The sequence below is a fragment of the Gopherus evgoodei genome, chromosome 11, assembly GCF_007399415.2.
Source record: "Gopherus evgoodei ecotype Sinaloan lineage chromosome 11, rGopEvg1_v1.p, whole genome shotgun sequence".
NCBI classification, from domain to species: domain Eukaryota; kingdom Metazoa; phylum Chordata; order Testudines; family Testudinidae; genus Gopherus; species Gopherus evgoodei.
In genome coordinates, this window is record NC_044332.1 from 38,787,068 (window position 1) to 38,810,386 (window position 23,319).

General features: G+C 42.6%; 1 protein-coding gene across 3 annotated transcripts in view; it reads left to right on the plus strand.

The window, feature by feature from the left end:
- WIPF1 (WAS/WASL interacting protein family member 1) overlaps positions 1–23,319 on the plus strand; it is a 76,586-nt gene that overhangs the window by 15,243 nt on the left and 38,024 nt on the right. Inside the window, exon 1 of one of the 3 annotated variants that reach the window (XM_030580465.1) lies at positions 9,429–9,502. The exons of 1 other annotated variant lie outside the window; for it this stretch is intronic. The gene's annotated coding sequence lies outside the window, so the exon portion shown is untranslated. Of the gene's footprint in view, positions 1–9,428; positions 9,503–15,809; positions 15,832–23,319 lie in introns of those variants that run through there. One more of the 3 variants, XM_030580466.1, reaches the window with a different exon arrangement.

Sequence of the window (23,319 nt, forward strand, 5' to 3'; positions counted from 1 at the left end):
AGTGCTGATTCCCAGAAGTTTGTGTTGCTAAGGGATTCTGTATGGCATAATGCCAGCTATACAATCAGAGGACTTTTGTTGTTGAAAGCATAGTTTTACGGGGAGTAATATTTGATTTGGGAGCATCAGACACAAATAGGCAGTCAAGAATCTTCAAAACTAGTATTCACAATGGGAATCCAAGTTTAAAAAGCTTCTACGTGTGACTTTTGCTTAACTGAGAGAATAACTTTGGACAATTACTAAACACATCGAAGAGTTAACATAAATCTAAGTTATTAACATATCAGAAGTAAGCTTGGCAGAATTCAGTTTTATTTCTTTTTTGTGAATTCAGCAGTTAATATTGATGATTTTTAACAATTTTAATATTTTTTTTTTGTTCAGTTTTCCAGTCAGGGCTGCCTACTACTCTCTGGGCCTGCAAGGATCTAATTTCCCTGGCACTAAAGTATGGGGGAGACTGTGGTCCTGGTGGGGCAGAGCAGAGACCCCTGGCCAGGACTGGGAGGAGGACAAACTCCTGGACATGGGGGAGGTCATTCTGCTGCTGAATAGTTCCTGCCAGGTGACAGATTGTGAGTGAGTGAGGCCGTGGGAGCAGGGCTGCAAAAGGCTCCCTGCGTGGCCCCAGAATTGGTATACTATATCCCTGTGGGTGTGGGCTACACTCAAGGACTGCTGTGAATGGATATTGTTTTCATATGACATTGACCAACGACTACTGACTTAAATTGAATATCCCAAGCCTACATGTAACCTTGTAGCTATAAACATACTGTCTAACAGCTGGTTTAGCTCAGTCTGCTGCTGGTAATAACAGGGAAATGGATAAAGTGACATTGTAATCTCCTGTAGTATGTGGTAATGCTTGGAGGCATGCCCACATTACCTATAGCGTACCTGCCAGTCAGGCCAAAGAACACCATACCCATGCCTCTTATGCCTTAAGGACTCTGACCCATAGAAAACTCAAACAATGGGGGAGAGAGGGTTGGCACAGGAAGAATCTCTATAAAAACTACTGAGAGTCTTGCACCTCAGTGCCCTTCCCACTCCTAGGGCACCCTAACTGGTAAAGGAGAGGGGAGGTTTAGCACTATCCCTTGGCTGCTAGTCTATTCTTTGTGCTCTGGGTTTACACGTATAGTACAGCCCTGAGGGAAGTAATCTAACTTAGTTAAGCTGAGTTTTGGAAATGGGATTGTAGTATATTTTTACTCTATAAGTAATAACCTAACAGAACTCTTCAGACAGCCTGTCTTCAAAATCTACAGTGATAAGGGTCCTCACTGTCCCAAGATAACATTGTTAATGCATATATCCATCTGCTCAAGCACAAATTCAATATTTCCCATCTCCACTGAGGACCTAACTTTCTACTGTTTATTTTTTCATCTTTGAATAATCAGATGCTCACTGCCTTTTACACTTGGCTGGATTCTTCCACAGAAGTCCTGATGACTTGACACTGGTGCCAGATTGCTTGAAGCCAGAACACCAGATGGCTGCCTTATCTTTCATTCTTAGGCTGCATTTTCAAGGGCTCCTCCTGCTTGCCAAATTCAGTATGGAGTCCAGTCTATCCAACCCACCACAGCCCCTGTCTATTGTGGGTAACAGTTTTCCTTCCAATGAACTGTTTCCTTCTATTTATAGAATGGATAAAATTCCACATACTTTTCTGTTAAGATAGAGAGGTGGTTCCCTAAAATTTTTCAGGTTTAATTCACTAAACATTGGTTGAAAGAGGGGATCTGGAGCCAGGCACTGATGATAGGCAAAGAGCCTTTCTCATCTAGATTAGCAGTTTGAATGTCAGCCGGGTTGGTCTAACTGAACATCATTGCCATATAATGGCTTTTGGATGGTCTGCATGAAATGAGACACAAAGTGGGTGAGCTCATATCTCTTATTGGACCAGCTTCTGTTTGGTGAGAGAATGAGTTGTCTCACATCTATTTCTAGTGGGACGGGTGTCTGCGTCAGAAGAGGTGCTAGCTAGCTTGCTTTCATGTTGAAAGGCATGAGATGGTCAAGGACTGAATCAGCATAAGCCTAAACTGCTCCCTCAGCCCAAGCAAGCATCCATTTCAGAACAGGGTACATGCTGGACATGGTGATCTGAGGAAACTTGCATGCAGGCCGCCTGTGCTCCCTGCCTAGGACTGAAGTGGGATTTCAGTGATGCATAGGCCTTGAGCCTGCACTCTGTATGTGCCCTCTCTGAATAAAATGGAGCACATCAGTCTCCAAGGCTAATTAATAGGAATATTTTTTTAAAAACTAATGGAAACAGACTGTGATCTTGCATTCCTCACTGAGTTAAAGCTCCTATTTGTGTGAAATTGCTGGCAATTTTACCTAAGAAAGGAGCAGAGGATGCTATCCATAAGTCCTCAGAGGTGCAAGTCACTATTTTATTAGCAGACTGTCACACTGAGACATACACACTGCAATCTGAGGTGTGATTTGCAGCTCAGGTAGACATATACACAGCTGCAGATATTAGGAGAGAGAGGTGGTGTGGGTTTTAGCTCAGGCTGTACAAGTATACCAGGGATGCTGAGTGCCTATTCACATTTTGTTGAAGCCTGCACTGCTGCATCTACTCTGCAATTTTTAGCCATGCTAGTGTAGGTGTGTCTACAGTGTAAACGTCCTCTCTTGTTCCCACTGGTGATAGCACTGGTAGGAATTTTTGTGCGTGTGAGAGAGGGTCCAAATTCAGGCAGGGTTCAGATGGAAGCAAACTCATAGGCCAATGTCTTTCTCTTCCTCAACCACTTGCCACCTCCTCACTTCTCTTGAGGGGCACTGCAACCCATGAACCAGGTCACAACACCCATAGTGGGCAGCTAGGCCCATCCCAGTGGCAGAGAAGCTGCTGCCGTGGGGTAAGCTTGCTCTCTACTGCTCCCTTCACCCCAGGCCTGAGACCCACCTAGAACCTTACTGTGCCCCACCAGTGGGTCACAATCTTTTTCTTGGGAAACACTGTGCTAGATGATCAGTAATATCCCTTCTGGCCTTAAAAGCTCTGCCGCTGTGAAAGTTACAGTAGCTCACAAATTCTAAGGGCATGTATGGGGGAGAATGTATGTAACTTTGTTAATACATATTTTTAAAATAAAAAAACTGGCCTAAAGTGAATATAAAATATTTTGTGATTCAAGAATTTGGAAAAGAGAACTATGTTAATCTGTTCTAGCTGAGTGCTGGGTCTCATCTGAGGTCAATGTGAGTTCTGATTTTTGTAAGGAATGCTGTATCCAAATATGTAAGCTACAGAAACTCTTGAGATCACATCATATTTCTGGTATGAACAATCTTTAGAACTCATAATGGCTGCTAATAAGGAATTGCTGCTGCTGCACTGAACTTCTTCCTTTTACCACCACCTTCACCACAATCTAAAGGCAATGTAGTCAAAAGGATAAGTAGCTAGCAGACATGTCACTAGCAACCCAATATTCTAGAAAAATGTTGGAGAGATTCCACTCTAATGCTTCCTGGAAGGTGAGTATGGGACAAATTCTGATTTCACTTCCAAGAGTTTTATACTAGTAACTACAATGAAGTCAATGTAGGTAGACCCCTGATTTGCATTGGAATAAATGAGAGAAGTGTGAGGCTCTATATTTCTCTGTAGTAAACATGGCCAATTTTTCGGGGGGGGGGGGTAGGGAGAAAATGGATCATATCTTACTCTCTACTCAAGTGGAGAGTACTATATTTAGAAATGCTGCGGACTTAGAAATCAAATACTATGTGGATATGAACAGCCACCAATTCAGTTCATCGTAACAGAAGTCCTTTGTTTGATTCTTGAGATTAGACTAAAATTCTGAGTCCTCTAATCCAACATAGAATTTCCACAGCTATCTAGATCTTTTGGCAGCGGTAGTTAATGCAATTACTGGATCATAATACCAAAAAAATTTACAGAACTTCTTTGAGAGTTTACTAATATTCATGTTATTTCCTTTTTTTCCCCGAGCCAAACAAGTAGCATTTCCAGAGCAGTATTTGTCAGTTTGGCAACTATTACTCACTTAAAGTATGTGGGAAAGCTTATAAGTTTCTCAATCTCTTTGTGGTACCAAGCAAAGATTTAGGTATATGACTGGGCATCCTGTAGCTAAAACAGTGGGCGGAAACTAGAAAATGTAGTCTCCCTTTTGCATACACCTCTTAGTTGTTATAACTTTAGGTGCAAACCTCTAAAGAGCTTGAAGTGTACATTGGAAAAGCATTCAAAATTCGCTTATCTGAACCTTTTATGAGCTCTCCACATTAGGTTTTGATGCAAGACTCCTGGTTTCACACAAGTCAGAAATGGCACGAGAACCATGTGTTTTGTTTTTATGGTATTTCAGTTCTTCCAAATGATGTCAGCAGAGATGAATGAAAACTTTTCTTTCTAAAGGAAGTGACCTGAAAATGTTTGGCCCTCATAGGTTCAGTTCAAGTCCTTTTTGACTCAGTTTGCTCATCATTCTACCATGTAAGGAATGGGAAAATGTGCTTATATTTGATATTTGTGAAGGAGCCTCTTGGGCATCCATTAAATATTCAAATCTCAGTACAAACCAGTGATGCCAACAGGAGACCTAGCCCTATATCACACATGCTTTAGTTCACCCCAATACCAGACTCCCACTGTTTACTAATCTGCAGCCCCCATCTGTGCTGATAATGAACAAGAGGAAATGGAAACAGCAGGGATTATAAACTATTGAGTAGTCTCAATTTCCATGCCTGAACATAACTCTCAGAATATATTGCCTACCATACGCCTGCTTTGAAGTTTGAACACCACTCTGTTAGTGTCCCAATTTGTGTGATATTGGAAGATCATTGGTTTTGTTTTTTAATATTCAACATTAAGAGAACCTGTCCTTAAAATATCTGTGTATATGTTGGCCTTTGAGTGTTAAAGTAAAGCAGTATGTTAAGTAATTATGGTTGCTATTTAATTAAGAATGGAAGTAGGAGGTTATTTAGCCCTTAATATGAAAATGCTGTCCTTTTAAGAAACTCATCACAGGGTCATTGTAAATATTTTTATATGTTAAAATGCTGTCTTTTTATAAATGAAATAGCTTTTAAGATATATATATATAGCTTTGCAAGCATTTAAACAACATTCTGTCAGTGATTCAGACGTCAATCCCAAATTGCTTCAGACAAGAGGATGAGATGAAGCATGTGGAAATAAGATATAACACTACTTACTATATTTTGAAGTTCCTCAGAAATATCCAGTCAGGTATCTCTATATGGTTCTTTATTAATTGTTAGCAGTTTCACATTCTGTAGTGTTCCTGTATTCATGTATGTCTTGCTTTTTCAGGACCAGTTATGACTGTGATGGGAACATTAGAAATAGAAAATATTTTTCATAATATTTTACTAATCAGTGTGTATGCAGACTGTCATATTAGTTAAGTATATGTGAATTTCTACACAACAGCTATGCATGGTCCAGCTCTCTGAGGCAGGCACTAGATCTGGCGTATTTACCACAAGTAAACTCTGGGACTAAGTATTCCCCATTTGTGCATATTGCATTATCCAGTATACCCACAAGTATTTTCCTGAACTAGTTGTGCACTTGTTTTCAAGTCAGAAACCTCAAACATCCTATGATTTTCATTCTACACTCTCAACCCATCTGGGACAACAAACACTGGTATAAATGTCACGGGTACTAGCATCTTACAATAGCATATCTGCTTGTGTTAATAATGGATGGTACACAGTACTGGTACACATGCTAATAAGCTGCACAGTGACCTTTGGCCCAAAGGTTCAATCAGCCTGTTAAGTGTGCTGGTGTGGCAAAGTATCATAATATGACATTGCAACAACAGTTCTCAGTGGTGTGTATTGCCATCCTCTTTGCTACATCCACGATTCACTCCTAATATGGGTGGTCTCGTTTTCAATTGTAAGTTACTGTTGCATCTTGTAGTATCAATGAGGGGATTATCAGGACCAATTGTAAAATCTGTAATTTACTGTCGTGTTACTGCATATGCCACCCCTTCATTGGTTATATGGGTGCACATCAGGAGAAACTTAAATATATCCTGCCCTCAAAAGAGGAAGGGATGACTTTGTTTCACAGTGTATAGGACACACCACATTAGTTGCAAATGGTTGGCTCACCTCATAATGTGTTGGGTTACCATAGGGAATCCCCTGCAAGGGACAGAAGTACTCCCAGATCTGCTGGAGTAGAGCTTCCACATTGCTGATGTGGATGATCTGTATGATGAGAGAGGAGAAACAAATAGCTTGTCTGTGGGAGATGGGCATAATGGCCTTCAGATTCATGTTTCCTTCCGTATTTTGAAGATGTGAGGGCAGACCTGACAGACAACAGGCTAGATCCTTAGGCTACAGTGGTGGCTCAAAGCACCCAGAAACCAGCAGATCCAGCTATGTGGGAGGTATAGTAAATTCCCCTGATGGCACAGGAGTGGTATAGCTAGAGCTCCACCTCAGAATAGGGAGAGTGATGTGGAGTGCTGCTGCATTCTGATCTCTGGCTGTGGCATGGCTCCTTGGGAACAACTGTGGTCAGGCATAATTTTAAAGCCGCTCTGAGGGTAAAGAGCTACATATGCCCCCCCCAACGCCCCCCCACCCCAGAGCTGCACCAAGCTAAGATCTGGCACAACTGAGGATCTAGCTTTCTATCTATAACTAGCAGTTCCCGTGTTAAATGTGCCATTATAAATGTAGCCCTTTTTCATGTAATAAAAAAAAAATCACCACTTGTCAGCAGTGACTGTTACTCTTGAAAAACTTCTAAAGGATCAGTTTCAGCTGAAGATGAGTACAATGGAGCAGTGTTTTGTGAACAAACAAATAGCAAGTTCATGAACTCTTCAATTTCCCCTTACTCCTCTAGTGCTGAGGCATACAGAGCAGAATGTCTCAGCATGCTCACAGAGAAAGATTATTCTTACTGAAGGCATTTCACAGTGCTCTAAATCATCTTCCAATATAAGTAATACTAGGCCCTTTATTTGGTCATTTGGGCCCAGATTTTCCATGGTGGGTGCAGCAAGGGTATCTGCAAACATAGGGTTGCGGATGCATGCATACAGTGCAACCACAGGAACTTGCAGGTGCATGCACAAACAGGTACTTGTGGACCCAAAATGGGAATTTCATGCACAAGTACTCATTTAGAAGGCAGGTGCCTATTTTCCAGTGACACTAGTACACACGTTTTTGTGGGTGTAGTTGTGCCTTTCTCCTGGAAAAATATTATTCTCCGTGCTTTCATGAAGGATTGTTTAGATAACATCCAGGAGCCAAATTTTTCTTAAGTTTTGAATTGGCGTTGCTTTCCCGGTTGGAATGGATCTGTTTCTTTCTGAACTCCTTTTACACCACAACAATTTATACCAGTTTGGGGCAATTTTCCTAGTGATAAGAGCACAGGGCTAGGAGGCAGATCTGTTTGCTAGTCACTCACTTTACGACATGAGGCAGGTTTTCTGTACTTTATTTTTTTCCATCTGTAAAATGGGTTTAGTACTTCTCTATTTGAGGTAAAATGTTTTGAAGTCTTCAGATGAAAGGCTTATTATGTAAGTATGTGGACACAGCACCCGCTTCATGAGGATAGACAATACAAACAGGAAGTAAAAATGGCTTTTCCAGGAAGGGGGGAGGAGTCTATCATCTCTTTTAGATGAATGATTCCTTCCACATTTCAGAGAACTTTGGGCAGACAGAATATATCTATTAAGAAATCACTCTACACTGTTGCATCTTTTAGCCTGAGCAGTTAGCCAATATTTGGGGCCTTGTCAGATTGTTTCTGTTAGGAGAAATTTAATGCAATGATTCAGCTATTTCCTTGATGCATCCTTGTTAATTTACGCCCTAATTTTTTTTTTTTGCAAAAGTCTGGTTTTCTTGAACATGGTAGAAACAAACAGGAAGCAGTTTCTTCATCCAGAAATCCAAGTCTTCCATCTCGGCAAGTACTGTGCCCAAAGCTCACTCTCCGGGCTTCCTCCCAGGCCACGCTCCCATTGCTTCTCTCTCTGTTTGCACACTTTTTCTCCTTCTTTCTGTTTTTTTTTCACATACATAGATACATGCAATGCCCTGGCCCCTGCATTTGCAGTGAGGCTCTAGGGAAACCTCTCAGTCCATATGGCTTAGCTTCTACTCAGGCTTTGCCATGGTGGCACTTGCCTTCAGTGGTGGCTTCTATTGTTTCAGTTATCACAAAACAAAGAGGCATTTAATTATTCCTTCAGTTAGCTTAAATGAAGGATGCTTAGGACACCCTTCTGTTCTTACCAGGTCTGTGATTGATGGCCACCCTTAACACCTTGCAGCATAACAATATTTTGTTTCTCCTCTTTCCATGCCTTCTCTGCTCCATTTGCGATGGCAGCTTTTGATACTCTCTCTCAAAAACATCTGTGTCTCCGTCCATGGTGCCACTTAGGACTGAAATGCTCTTCCAAAATCTACTTCTCAGGTCTCCATTCTTGACTTCAAATCACTGCTGAAAACACACTTCAAAAACACTAACTACTGAGTAACCATGTAATCATATCCAGAACTTACACCATCCCTCTCCTACCCGGTGTATGTTCGTTCTAGGGTGACCAGACAGCAAGTGTGAAAAATCGGGATGGGGGAGGGGGTAATAGGCACCTATATAAGACAAAGCCCCATGTATCGGGACTGTCCCTAACAAATCAGGACATCTGGTCACCCTAGTTCTATCCCAGCTTGTTTGTCAAGTCCATCATTAGCTGGAGTTACTTTGGATGTACACTGCTGTAAATGAGAGGAAAGTTTGGCCCTATATTTTCAAAGCACTTTTTAAGCATTAAATAATTACTCCTACAGCAGCCCTGTGAAATAAGTAAATTATGGTGATGAAATGATGTGTATGTCTTCATCTGTACTGAAGACAATTATTTTCCCCAAAAAACAAATTTCTACTACCTACTGCCTCTGTGCAAAATGAATACTTCAAGCCTAAATACTACCACTCTTACAAGCCTATGAGCAAATATATTCAGATGGAAATTTCCCATAACCATGTGCTATTGCATCAGTGCAAATCTACCTAATTACTGCCTGATGAGGCCATTCATGCTCCCTTTAAGAAAAAAAGCCAGCTAATGATATTGTAACAGCATCACAATATCAAAATGCAGCATTAACGTAAATGAGCAGCATACAGTGATCCATTCAGTCCCTTGGGAACAGCTCCCAAAACAAATGTACTGGGTGTCTTTCTGGCTATGCAGAAATGTGTGAATTGTTCATCCTGACATTGCAGTTAAGTATGTTTGTAGTTTTTCATATGCTTCTGCCCAGTAAGTGAGGCAAGTTTAACAAGGTGCGGTGAGGAAGTGTGATGTCACATGCAGCTCTTACAGGAAACAAGCTAGAAGATATTTAGGGGAACTTCAGTATTTGGTGATTTCCAACGGATTAAACAACACAGGTTAGTCTTTCTGAAATGGCTATTTCTAACCTCTCTAAAGATGTGTTACATGCATTCTTAAAGATCCCTTTTAACAGTTGACTAGGAGGGCTTTAGCAGAACGCTTATGTTGGTAGCTGTTTGTAAGCGTGAGCTATTACAGAACAAATATGGAGGCATTATTCTGAGCATGAAAAAGTAGCATTTAGCATGGCGTGCTGCATTGGGATGGTGTAGACTTGAATTGTTTAAAAATATGAATTTATTAAATCAGATTTACACTGTGGAAACACTACTACTGTCTGGCTTTTGTTTTGTTGTTGTTGTGGAGGGGTCTTTTTAGATTCTTTATATTGAACAAAGGAATCCGTTTTATAAAACTAAAGTTCAGGTGCTAATAAATACAGTAAAGTGCTTTTTGAAAGATAGGTAGAAGTTGTCAGCTAGTGTAAGAAATTTTGATATTAAGTGAAGAAAATCTACAATTCCTTTTCTTTTAACATACATAAATTCTTGTTTATTCACTTAGTACAGGATTCTTACTTTCCCTTCTCTCCATTCTGCTCTTTTCCGACACCCATGCTAGATACTCTGTGGAGATTCTGTCTTAATCTTTCCTCTACTTTGAGTTTCCCATGCCTGGAAATTTGTAAGTGTCTGTCTGAAATGAAACTGAACCAATGTCTTTCATGTTCCACCTGGAATACACAGGGAAATAAGTAGACAGAATGAGATCTTCATTTTAAATTTCCAGACTAAATTTTTCTTTTAAGGGGTCAAAAGACATGTAAAAATTTAAACATTACTGGAGTGTTGTAGTTTAAAAAACTAAAAAATTTGGAAGTCAGAAAACTCAGCACAGAAGTTACAAATAAAATAAACCTCTGAAAGGCAGGAAATAGCATGTTCTAAAAATCTAAGCAGAGATCCTGGAAATCAAGATAGTGACATATCCTTAACTGAGTAACTGCATTCTTACCCTCATTTATCCTCCACTTGGTAATGGGACAATTCTGGTAATGAGCCATGAAATAAATGTGTCGTCTTCTTCATGTATGAATTTCAAAAGTGTGGTCTCTTCTGATGTGCAGTGAAACTAGCTCTGTCTCCAGGACTGTGTGGAGAAGTTGTAGCCCATGCCCTGTTCAGGAAAGCTAATGGAAGGTCTGTCTTCCATCCTTCCCTGGCGGGCGCGATAATGGGAGTTTGTATTAGACGTGGGGTATGATGGTTGGAGGCTGAAGGGGAAGTGTGAGAGTAAAGGTTGGAACTTTAACTGAGTGTTTCTAAGACTTGTTTCTCCCCAGCACTTTTCAGCAGTGATTTTATTGAAAAAACTATTTTTGTTCATTCCTTTAAAAAAAAAAATCATATTTCCATATGAGCTGTGTGCCCTATCCCTCGCCTCAGTCCTAAGGTAGGTGTTAAAATCATTGAGCAGCATGTCAGGGACCACACTGTCCCTTGCCTGGCCACGCAAGGCTGTTCCTCCCACTTGCCCCTGGATAGCAACACAAGGTCCTCCCACAATGGCTGTTCCTGTGCTGCTCCTCCTCATCCTCGCAGCACATGGAAGCTCCTTGCATAGGTCCCACATGGAGCTTTGAAACTCTGCAAGGCAGAAGCTCCTGCAGTCCAACTTCTGTCAATCCTTACTTGGGTAACTCTCAAGTTCTGCAGAGTTTATAAACCCAGGAGGCTGCAAGCAAAAGCTATTCGATTCAGGTCTGAGGAGTTTTTAAGCTTTGTTAAAAAGGCACTTAGCCCTAGCTGAGTTTCCCTTATCCTGCAGAACTCAAGTTTTGCAAGTTCCCAAACTCATTGAGAATCTCCGCTCCAATGAAGTATGTAGTCTTTGCCAGGACTCTGTAGACTTTCTAAAACCCAGGTACTTCTCAGAGGTTCACCGATAAAATAAGCACCCCTACTCTTGCAAAAATAAATAAAGGCACCACTCCTCACTGAGAACAGTAGAATAATCTGAATTATGACATTTGTTTGAATTATAACATACCCCAAAAAGATAGGAAACCTCTCTTTTAAAAAATACAAATTTTTGGTTATTTTTCAAGTGCCTTGTCGTGTTACTGACTAGACTTTCAAAAATCACCACTTCCGACATGGGACTAAACAAGAGACATTGATGGCAGATTGGTGTAGCAAGAGGATAGGTAAAAATTGGACATATAATGGAAACTTAGTCACAATATAAACTATAAAGAAGTTACCATCTCTCCTTGATAGCTAATGAATGAGTTTCATGGGATTGCCCTATTCTTAATTGTTCTGATATTACATTGTGAAGGGAAATAATAAACAAAAGTAAAGCACTGGCCATACTGGGTCAGACCAAAGGTCCATCTAGCCCAGTATTCTGACAGTGGCCAGTGCCAGGTGCCCCAGAGGGAATGAACAGAACATGTAATTATAAAGTGAACCATCCCCAGCCGCCCATTCCCAGCTTCTAGCAAACAGAGGCTAGGGACGCCATCCAATTTTCCATCTTCAGACTGTTGTTTTAGCTAAAATCCCAGCTCCTGGAATCATAATATATACTGAGAATTTCAGCTTTCAGTGGAAGAAGGGGAAAAAAGAGTAAGGTTCTACCCATCATTGTCACAGAGAATAGATAGAAGCTAAAGGCTTGAAATCAAGAGGCAAATAAGACCCAGAAAGCTGGTGTATAAGTCAGTTTCTTGATTTTTGAATGCATGGACTTGGCAGTACTAGAAAATGTTAAAATAAAACTGTCAGTCCATAGGAACAGTGACATTTCCATGCTGTGTGTTCTGTTAGTCAGAGATCATTGGCTTGACTCCATTATTTCTGTGCAATTCTTGATAGTGGGCACATCAGTGGCTGGCAGCTTTTTTGTTAAATATGATATAAGAGTGATTAAATCATGAGTTCTTCCCAGCACAATGTTCTCCCCCCACTCCGCCTACTGCCTGCTCCTTTTGTGCTCAGTGTGAGGTTTAGGTTTTGTCTACATGGGGGAGAGCTGCACCAGTTTAACTAAAGGTGTGACTCTAAAATGATTTAGTTAAAACAGGGCAAACCCCTGGGTGGATGTTATTTCAGCTTAATTCTGGGTTAGCATAAATCAGTTAGGAATTAATGTAAACTAAATCAAAATATGCTACTCTTAAATCAAAATAAGTGTGTCCACACTGGAATTTGCAACAGTTTTTTAAACTGATTTAAATACAAATTTTGTTAAGCGGCTGCAACTTTCTCATATAGTCAAGGCCTAAGTTTCATTCTGCCACCAAGAGTGAGGGCCATGACCAGAACAATTGGAAGAAGTACAAAAGAAGTACAGATTTAGAAATGTGCTGAATTCCCCCCACAAAACGGAGTAACAGAAGTGTTCAGCACATTTATTCACTTGCCAGCTCCTGCTGTGTGTGAATCCAGCTTGCATTGTGCTGGTGACTTCACACCTATCACAGAATAAATTGCTATGGCATGAAGCTGTCCCATCCTACAGGTTCAGATGAGTGAACAAAAATGCATAGCACTGTAACTAATATGTATCTGAACCCAATAGGCTAGAGTCAGAAACTAGAGCAAGCTTCCACTGTGCATTTCACTTGATTAGTATAGTTTACCCAGGGGCATCATATGGCGCAGGAGTCAGTCTGGATGTTTGACCAAAAAATATAGGTAAATTTTTTCTAAGTTGTTCACTTGCTGAATGATCCCCTTATCCTACCTGGAAGGGCATTCACTACACTATTCCAGAATCACTGGATTTTTAGAAAGACTATTTTCAGGTCTTTTTAAAAAGCCATTTCATTGCCCATAGTAATGTGCCCCATCTGCTGAGTTGGCCAACAGTATCTTTTGCCTGTTGTGGTATTTGCAGTACTTCCCTCACATGCCTTGGCCCCTTCCCCCCATTTGAATTCAAGTTCTGCAAATCATTTCTGTTTAAGCAGCTCTTCAGTGTGGCTGGAGGGTGTAGGGGTTGGTTTCAGCTTTCTCAGGCATTTTTCTATAGTATTAAACTTCAAAAAAGCCTGTTTATTATGAAGCTATTTAGAGTCTTGGTTCCTTGGGGGGGGGGGGGCAACTGCAGATGCACCATTCAGTGTCCTGAGAACATACCCACCTGCGCATTCTTGTTGGTCTGATTCTGCTTTCGCTTATGTTGGTTTTTACACTGGTGTAAGTCCGCAGACTTGCATTCACGTGGGACTAAAATCAAGCTTTCTCTATTAATCCAGTATTGCCTCTGGGCACTGGGTGCACACATAGCATCTTTGTGCCTCCACCAGTTTGCCCAAGGAAAAGGGGCAGCAGCTCCTTGGCACAACTGCCAGATTTTCCTGTACAAATTCTCACTCCCATGAGCAAATGGCATTCCCCCCCCCCCCCCCCCCGTGTGGCACAAATAGATGTGTGTACAAGTTCAGGGGCTTCTGATAATTTGACCCTCTGTAGATACCCAATTCCATGCTTTTGTCCTGTTAAAGCACTGAACTTCGGAAATGTCAACATTCTATTTAACTTCAGTAAACGTATTTTTAGCTGAGCTTGGGGGGCCTTACACTCAACTTGATGGCATTTTTCTGTTTGTTTGAATGGTGAGGGAAGGGGGGGCATATAGAGCCCTTGGTGGGGGGAGGGAGAGTTGGAGGCCCTTGATACAAGGAGAAGGGGTGAATGGGGATGCATACACCTCTGGCATGAGGGGGATAGGAGACCCTGATATGGGGGAAAAGGATGAATGGTGGTGCATACAGAGCCCCTGGTAAGTGTGGGAGGCTAGGGAACTGTGACATGGGGGTACATAGAGCCTGAGGCAGTGTGGGGAGTTGGAGCGAGTCCTTGGAAAAATAGAGGGGTGTGGTAGGGTGGCACAGAGGGAGCTTGCTGGGCAGAGTAGAGGGGTGGAAGGTGACCCTGGCGTATGGACTGAGTTCAGATACAGAAACAACAAAGTGTTTGTGACTTACTAGTAATTAATTTTTAGAAGGTTCCTTATTGTGCCTCCCCCCAAAAATTGGAAGGATTTTCCTGGGGAAGAATTAATGATGATGTTGGCGGATTGTGTGAAATCCTTCTGATGTGGCAGTTTTCTTTCCTGGTGCCACAGGGATGATTTAAATTCTGGCTGTTCCTAGGTTAAGTGTATCAGAGCCTGAGCCAGACCCACAAGCAAATTGGCATGCACAGTATGTTTTTCCAAAGTTAACTGCATCTTAGAGCTGTAAGATTGTATCAGCAGATCAGGAGCTCACAGAAGGGTTTGCTTTGACCAAGCATCATGAATTTCTACTTGTCCTAACTCCTGGATTTGTATAAAGAATTATTTTGCGAGTTTGCGTATTTGGATCCATAACTATAGCTGTACTGTGAAGCTAAATCTTAAGACTGGACTGGCCTTTTTATTTAACAAAGAAAAACCACCTTCTCCAGCTTACTGCTTCCACGGCAGAAGGCTTGATGGAGGTGAAGTTTAATGGACTGTGATATGCAGGAGGTCAGACGACTAGATGATCTAATTGTGCCTTGTGTCTATAAACTCTATACAGATTCACAGCTGGTGGGCTAGCTTAGCTTGGTGTAAAGGTGATGCATTCTTTCCATGGGTCTGTACCAATAAATACAAGAATCAGTAAGTGTCTGTTTTCAACTTCATTTTGAGTATGTGTTAGTGGGAGCTTGGCATTAGATGAGAGGAAGAAAATATTGGAACACATGGTGGGTGGGGGAGTTAAAAAAAAAAAAAATAGCCGAGTGCTGCTGGCAGAGAAAAGGGGGGGAAAAAAGGAGTACCGCGAAATATCAGGACTAATTGGCTAAATATCAGGACAGCTTGTCACTCTACTTGGCATTATTCCAGGGATCCACAAATACATGCAAATGTGACATTTTATGTATTTCCTCCTTTTGTGTCAGTGGCAGAATTCACCCTTTTGCTGAAAAAGTGGCAGGGATTTAGTATGATTCCCTGTTGAGCCAATCTGCTGTCAAAAGAGTACAATGCCGCATTCTAGTGCTGCATCTTTTCCTTGATTTGGGATGCCTTCATCGTTTCCAAGGCCAGAAGGGACCATTGTGATCACCAAGTCTGACCTCCTGTGTACCATAGGCCAGAGAACATCCCCAAAATAATTCCTAGAGCAGATCTTTTAGAAAAACATCCAATGGCAAAGATTTAAGATTTTGTCAGTGATTGGGATTTTTATTCTCCATGGTCATGTTGCATGCCTGTGTTTATAAGACCCACCAAACACAGGCCTTTAGCAGACTTTTTGCTTTACCTTGGCAGGAAAGTCACTGTCTCAAGGGCAGAGATGATGAACAAGTTCTTGGAAAGAGCTAGAAAAGAGAGCACATCTGTAAGTTTGTATGGCTGCAGCTGTTTATTGTGAAATACCAGCTTAATACTGTCAGTATGTCCAAACTCATGCATTCAGGACACTGAATGTTTTTCAAACACTTGCATTTCTCCCGAATTAGTGGCAGTGTGCTGTAACAGAAAGTTAATGCAATATTGAGGGAGGAGTAACACTGATCCTATTCCAACTTCACAGTACATGGCTAATCTCAGAGTCTCTGTATTGACAGCTTACTTTGACATTTCTCCAGCTACTAATGGAAGCTGATGATTTATTTTTAAAGTGTGGAGAAACAGCAAAGTTTATATTACTAGAAGGGCAATGAGAACTTTCCAATGTATGGTACAATAGTATATTCCATGGTAAAATATTTCAGGAAGTGTAACTGACATGTTATTGCTAGGTTCCTCCTGAAGATTTGACTCTCCTAGTTTGAAGTCATCACATTATGCACTGTGACAGAGTATGGAGGTACTATCCAGCACCCAAAAGGTTAACTGTAGGTCTCTGCAATACACAGATGTTCATAGGAAGGTAACAAGGCAGGCCTAGAAATTGCAAGCCACTCTGTTTCCACAGAAGGAAAGCAAGCAATTTCACAGGTGTAGATATTAGGGAGCCAGAGGCAGCAGTTACTTCTAGGCTCTGAGCCAGGACCCAGACACTAAGAATTAAGATCTACACTGAATTTCTGGCTGTCTAAAAACAGTTTGTTTTGTTGTAAATAGAGCTTCCTGAAGAATAACGAGTTAATGAGGAACACAGGTGGCATGAAGTGCTGTGGTGTAAGTGGATGGGATCTTTTTCATCTTCCACTGGCTATGTCCATAGTCGTCCTTTTCCCTCTATAATTTCTCACTATTGCTACTATTGCTGCTCTAAGCAGGATTAGATGAACAGCACCTTGCCTACATTACACTAATGAAGCTCCACTAGTGGTAGCAATAGCAGGAAATCTGAAGGGGAAAGAAAAGCTAATGTAGTCACAGCTTCAGGTTAATTAAAAGAACCTTGACATTCAATAACCGTGAAGTCCAAATCTTGCAAGGTCTCACTGTCTCTTGCAAGATCTCCATCCTGGCCTGCAGTGTTAGGGTAACATTTGCTCTCATGAGAATAATCCTTTCTTGGGTCATGACTGAACACAGGACCACAAAACAAGCCCCCTTCTAGCTATGGAGTTGACCTAGACACAAAGCTAGAGATGGGTTTGGGTGTCTGGGGGTCCTCCGTCCCTCTTGAAGACTTTGGGGTTCAGATTTGATGTGGTTCTTCTTTTCTATACCTGTATCTAATTCAGAGATTTGAAGAACCGGGCTTCAGTCCACATATTTTAAACTCCATGTCCAAACCCATTTAAATTACCGTATGTACTCGTTCATAAACCAGATATTTTTGGTAAAAAAGTGACGCATCAAAGAGCGAGGGTCGGCTTATAAATGAGTCTAGACCAAAACTTGATGATTTTAAACTCTATGGAATCATTGACTATCTAATACATTGTCGTTTTGTTTGCCTGGAGCATCTGCAGGCACGGAGCCCCTCAGCTCCCTGTGGCCACAGTTTGCCGTTCCCAGCCAATGGCAACTGCGGGAAGTGATGCGCCTGTTGGCTGGGAATGGCAGATTGTGGCCACAGAGAGCTGAGGGGCTCCATGCCTGCAGACGCTCCAGGTAAACAAAACGTCCAAGCCCCCTAACGGGCCAGAAGCCAAAGTTTGCTAACTCCTGAAATATAGGGTCCGCTTATGAAAGGGTCATACTTTTTTGCTGTTTTTACCTAACCTTTTTTGAGGGTCGGCTTATAAACGAACGGGTTAATGAACAAGTATATACGGTAAAACCAATTTATCTTTGTCTATGCTGTCCAGCCAAACAGGGTTTAACCAAAGTTAATCTGCACAGGCTTTAAACTATATATTTTAAATGTGCTAAGCAAATCTGGGACCCAACACCTGCTTGCAATTCCCTTTATAAAGAGGAAATTGAAGGGGAAACTAGTTGCCATTCCTTGAGTTCCTGCAGTTTAGAGCCTACAACAGAAAGCATGCCACTGTCAATCTGTAACTCAGTCTCTTTTGTTGCGAGGGGATATTTCTTTATGCTGTTGAATTTCAATATGTTAGTCATGATTGAGATGTTAAACACTGGTCAGGAAATGCAATTGTTTCCCTCACTACTTGTAACACCTCTTCCTTGAGCATAGTAAGTGTGATGGGTTAGATCACAGAAACCCCTTTGGGAACTGCCAACTGATGTGCCAAGACTACTACTGCCCTTGCTTTCCCTGCCAGCTCAGGACCCCAGCACCTGTTCTGCTGAGCCAGACATGCCAGTCTGTTCCAACACAGATCCAGGGTCTGAACCACGTGCCCCAAAGCTGCAGATTTAACCTGAAAGCAGCTTACAGAAATGTTCCTGTCTTTAATGCTCAGATGCCCAAGTCCCAATGGGATCTAAACCCCAAATAAATCCGTCTTACCCCGTATAAAGCTTATACAGGGTAAACTCATAAATTGTTCACCCTCTATAACACTGACAGAGGTATGGACAGTTGTTGGCACCCCCAGGTATTAATACGTACTCTGAGTTAATTAACAATTAAAAAGTGATTTTATTAAATACAGAAAGTAGGATTTAAGTGGTTCCAAGTAGTAGCAGACAAAACAAAGTGAATTACTAAGTGAAATAAAATAAAACATGCAAATCTAAGCCTAATACAGTAATGCAACTGAGTACAGATAAAATCTCACCCTGAGACATGTTTCTTTCACAGACTGGATGCCTTCCTAGTCTGGGAACAATCCTTTCCCCTGATACAGCCCTTGTTCCAACTCAGGTGGTAGCTAGGGGATTCCTCATGATGGCTGCTCCTTTTGTTCTGTTCCACCCCTTCATATATCTTTTGCATAAGGCGGGAATCCTTTGTCCCTCTCTTGGTTCCCACCCCCTCCTCAATGGAAAAGCACCATGTTAAAGATGGATTCCAGTTCAGGTGACATGATCACATGTCACTGTAAGACTTCATTACCCACTTGTCAGCACACAGGGAGATTTACAAGTAAAACAGAGCCATCTGCAGACAATTGTCCTGGTTAATGAGTTATAATGAGTTATATTTCATATTTCTAGTTTCAGATACAAGAGTGATACATTTATACAAATAGGATGACCACACTCAGTAGATTATAAGCTTTGTAATGATACCTTACAAGAGACCTTTTGAATGAAGCATATTCCAGTTACATTATATTTAAACTCATCAGCATCATTTCAGAAAATCATATAGAGTGCAATGTCACAGTAAGTACTTTGCACAGGTATTAAAATGTGCATTTAAGAGAATATCATGTACTACAGTATATATAGGTGAGTGTTTGCATGTGAATTCATGTGTCCTTCAGAGTGTGCAAAATTATAAATTGGATGGTTGAAAGTGGCCCCATGAGACGGCCTCAGTGTGCCTGGTGGCCGGAAATGCCACCGAAAGTGTCAGAGACCGTAAATGAATTTGGAAGAGAACTGTACTGAAGCTCCCTCCGTGAAGACAAACCTTTGAAAGTGGTGACTTTCAGCTGTCTGTTTCAAATTTCACAATCTCTTTACATGGGCAGTGCCTTCTAGGCCCCAGAGTGCACACAAATCGAGGTTACCTCTTCCAAAAGAGTAAATAAGTGGGGAAATATGATGGGGTGACTATCCCATACTCACCCTGCAGCGTTTATTGCCAGGGCCGCCCAGAGGATTCTGGGGTCCTGGGGCCATCGGCGGCAGGCAGCTCCGGTGGACCTCCCGCAGGCGTGCCTGCAGAGGGTCCACTGGTCCCGCGGCTCTGGTGGAGCAGCCGTAGGAACGCCTGAGGGAGGTCCACCGGAGCCGCAGGACCAGCGGACCCTCCGCAGCCATGCCTGTGGGAGGTCCACCGGAGCCGTGGGACCAGCAAGCGGCAGAGGGCCCCCCGTGCGGTGAAATATCTAGAGCCGGCCCTGTTCGGCGGTGGGGGGCCCTTCTGTTCTGGGAACCGCCGCTGAAGTGCCCTGAAGACCCGCGGCGGGGGCCCCCCGCCGGCGAATTACCGCTGAAGCAGGACCCGCTGCCAAAGTGCAGCCCGCTCTTCGGCGGTAATTCGGTGGCGGGGGTCCCCGCCCGCAGGTCTTTGGGGCACTTCGGCGGCGGGTCCCTGAACGGAAGGCCCCCCCGATGCCGAATTACTGCCGAAGACTGGGTTGCACTTCGGCGGCAGGTCCCGCTTCGGCGGTAATGCGATGGCGGGGGGTCCTTCTGCCCCGGAGCAGAAGGACTCCCCCGCCAGCGAAGACCGGGAGCGGAAGAAGCTCCAGGGCCCGGCCCCGCAAGAGTTTTCTGGGGCCCCCGAAAAACTCTCGTGGGGGCCCCTGCAGAGCCCGGGGCCTGGAGCAAATTGCCCCTCTTGCCCCCCCCCCCCGGGTGGCCCTGTTTAATGCAGGCCATATGAGCCAATTAACCCATTAGGCAGCTGATTAAGGAGGCTCAGCTGGGCAGGAATAGGTGGGGCTGATAAAGTCCAGGAACTGAAAGCAGAAGGGGCTGCTGGGAAAAGGCAGACCCTTCCAGGAGAAAGGGAGCAGTGAGTGGAGACTACAGAGTGAAGTCACTCTGAAGGAGGCAGCTTTGGGAACAGGCAGGCCCGGGAACAAAAAAAGGGACCTAGTGGTAGAAAGAAGCCCAGTGATAGAGCAGTGAGGCCAGAGAGAGAAGGCCCACACTGCTTAGCTGAGGGTTCCTGGGCTGGAACCCGGAGAAGAGGACTGCGTAGGACTATTGAGGAGCTAAACTCCCTCGGGGGGGGGGGAACACAGACCATGGCTTGGCCCTCCAGCTGTGTCATTAAGAGGATGCTGTGGTTCCTGAGGCTGCAGAAGGAGCTGCAGATGGACAGAGTGACAGTGTGCAAACCATGGACCAGGGAATGGGGATGTTGGCCTCGAGCTAATCCCAAGAGTACCAGGAGGAGGCGCCAGTCCGGGGGTGAGTGGTGCACCTCATGACAGGAAGTAAAAGGAGAAGTCCAACCATGTGCAAGAATCAAGTTAATATCAACCTTTAACTGGCTTGTTGTTAGGGGTAGAGCGTATTGTACTTGTGTAGTAGATGGAGCTCCCTCTCCATTGTACAGCCACTGCTATGAATTTCACTGATGTTTAGCAATTATTTTTAAACACAATTTCTCAGCTGGAAGTTTTACTGAGTTTCCCTTTGGGCTCAGAGAACAAGCATGAGATACTTTAGCTCAAAGGAGGACTTCCTTCAGCTATTCTGAATGCCTGAGAACATGTGAATTCATGTGTGCTGGGGATCTGTGTCCTTCAGAGTGTGCAAAATTACAGAGTGAATTTGTAATGAAAGTGCCTCCTCAACCATGCAAAAATTAGTGGTGCTATAGGAGCATTATAATTTAATCTTCACATATTCCTTGATGCTGGATCTTGTTTCCTCCTTTGGTCTGGCAGAACCTGTGTGTTGAGCATCCCCTCCCAGCATGTTGTAGGGCTACCAATTCATGGAGGTCTATAATTCATCATTCTCTGCAGCTTCCAAAAATCTTCATTCACTAGTCAAATACTTTGTTTTCTGCAGCTGCATAAAACATTTCTGAAATGAACTGTGATATGAACTGGAGCTGTAAGTGTGCGCTTCTGTAACCTCAGCATGGGAAAGTCTCTCTTGACATTCTTGCTGTGCCTTAAGTAGTACATTTGATGCCCCGACATGTGGGCCCCCTGCTTGCCTATGTATATGTCAATGACACCCAACTCATCTAATTAAAAACTGGTCGACCACCTTATATCCACTATCAGAATGTTCAGATAGTCAGCCTGGCTAATGTTGCAAGTGTTCTGGGTTCTGTAATAAATCTCCCTACTGTGCCAGCAATGCTGTATTATGTGACAGAAGAGAACTGTACTGAAGCTCCCTCCATAAAGACAAACCTTTGAAAGTGGTGCCTTAAAACTATGAGTTCGGGGGGCGTTAGGTGCCCAAGTTTTAAAAAAACTTTGGTGTGGATCTATAGGTGAATGTGCTAAATGTTTCTGGAAGAAAATGATGGAATTCTATAGATTTCAGACAGACACAGCAGGAATAGAATACGATTCCTCCGCATACATAGAATAGGGCTTTAATTTGGCAAATCGAGTTGACAGTGTGACTTAACTTCCATCTAATGTTAGCACTGCTATGAACTGAAGAGGAATTACTTGTTTAATGAAAAATTAAAAATTAACTCATAAAACTGATGGAAAACAGAGACTCTACTTGGTTATCTGCTGCTGCAATAAGGGAAGGAACATATTTCTGGGGTGTCTTTTTATTTCAGAAATGGAGTGTTTAGAAACCTACTTCAATTATGGGACTTTTAACAGGACAGTAAAATTGTTAGATTAAATGCAGGCGACTTAATAGGATGTCCAAATTTTGGGCGTTGATGCATGCACAGTAATTGTCAACTTAAAGTGAGCATTTCTGTAGCTATATGTGAATTTCATTGTCCAAATGCCAGGTTCAGCCATCCCATTAAGGTGCCCACATTTAAAAACTGGGCTCTGTATTTTAATCTTTTCTCATCTCTCTTGGGTCCAGATTTAGTAAATACAGTGCTCCGCCCACTTAAATGTTTGAGCAAGACCCAGAAAATACATAATTGTGGGCTTGCCAAGTTGAAGTTTTGTTGAACCTGAACTTCCGTGAGTGAAATAAAATATATTTTGATCATATTTACACCATTAAAAGCTAAGTGGAAATTAGGCCAGTGAAGAACAAAGTATATTTGTGTTAATGAGACTTTACTGTAGGAATCAATTTATAAAACATCTGAAAAATGTGTTTAAAAAGTTGACCTTGCTTTTCCAAATGCCTTATGATGTGATACTTCTTTTTTTCCAAAGAGCGGCACTGGAAATACTACATAGAAAACATTCAGTCTTGTATTACTCAGGGTTTTTTTTCCAGAATGGCCTGAAAGGAAATATTGGGTGATAGGAACAGCAAATGAGCATTGATGGCTGAACTGCCTGCATGAGGATAAAATATCAAATGCAAGTGCTGAAGGCTAAAGCAGTAGTTCTCAACCAGGGGTTCAGGGTCCCCTGGGGGGCCACAAACAGGTTTCAGGGAGGCCGCCAAGCAAGGGCAGCATTGGACACACTGGGGCCCAGGGCTGAAGTCCAGGGCCTTGAGCCCTGCCACCCAGGGCTGAAGCCAAAGCCTAAGCAATGTAGCTTTGTTGGGGGCCCTGTGGCGTGGGGCCCCAGGCAGTTGGCCTGTTTGCTACCCCATAACGCCAGCCCTGGCTGTATATGCAGAAAACCAGTTTTTATGGCATAGCTGGGCTGTAGAGTTTTTATATGAAAATGGTTGAGAACCCCTGGGCTATAGTGTCCTCTATTCAGTGCACTAGAGGTGAATTCATGGGTTTCCACTTACCCTTTTGAGTGTCCTGTATAGGAGTTTC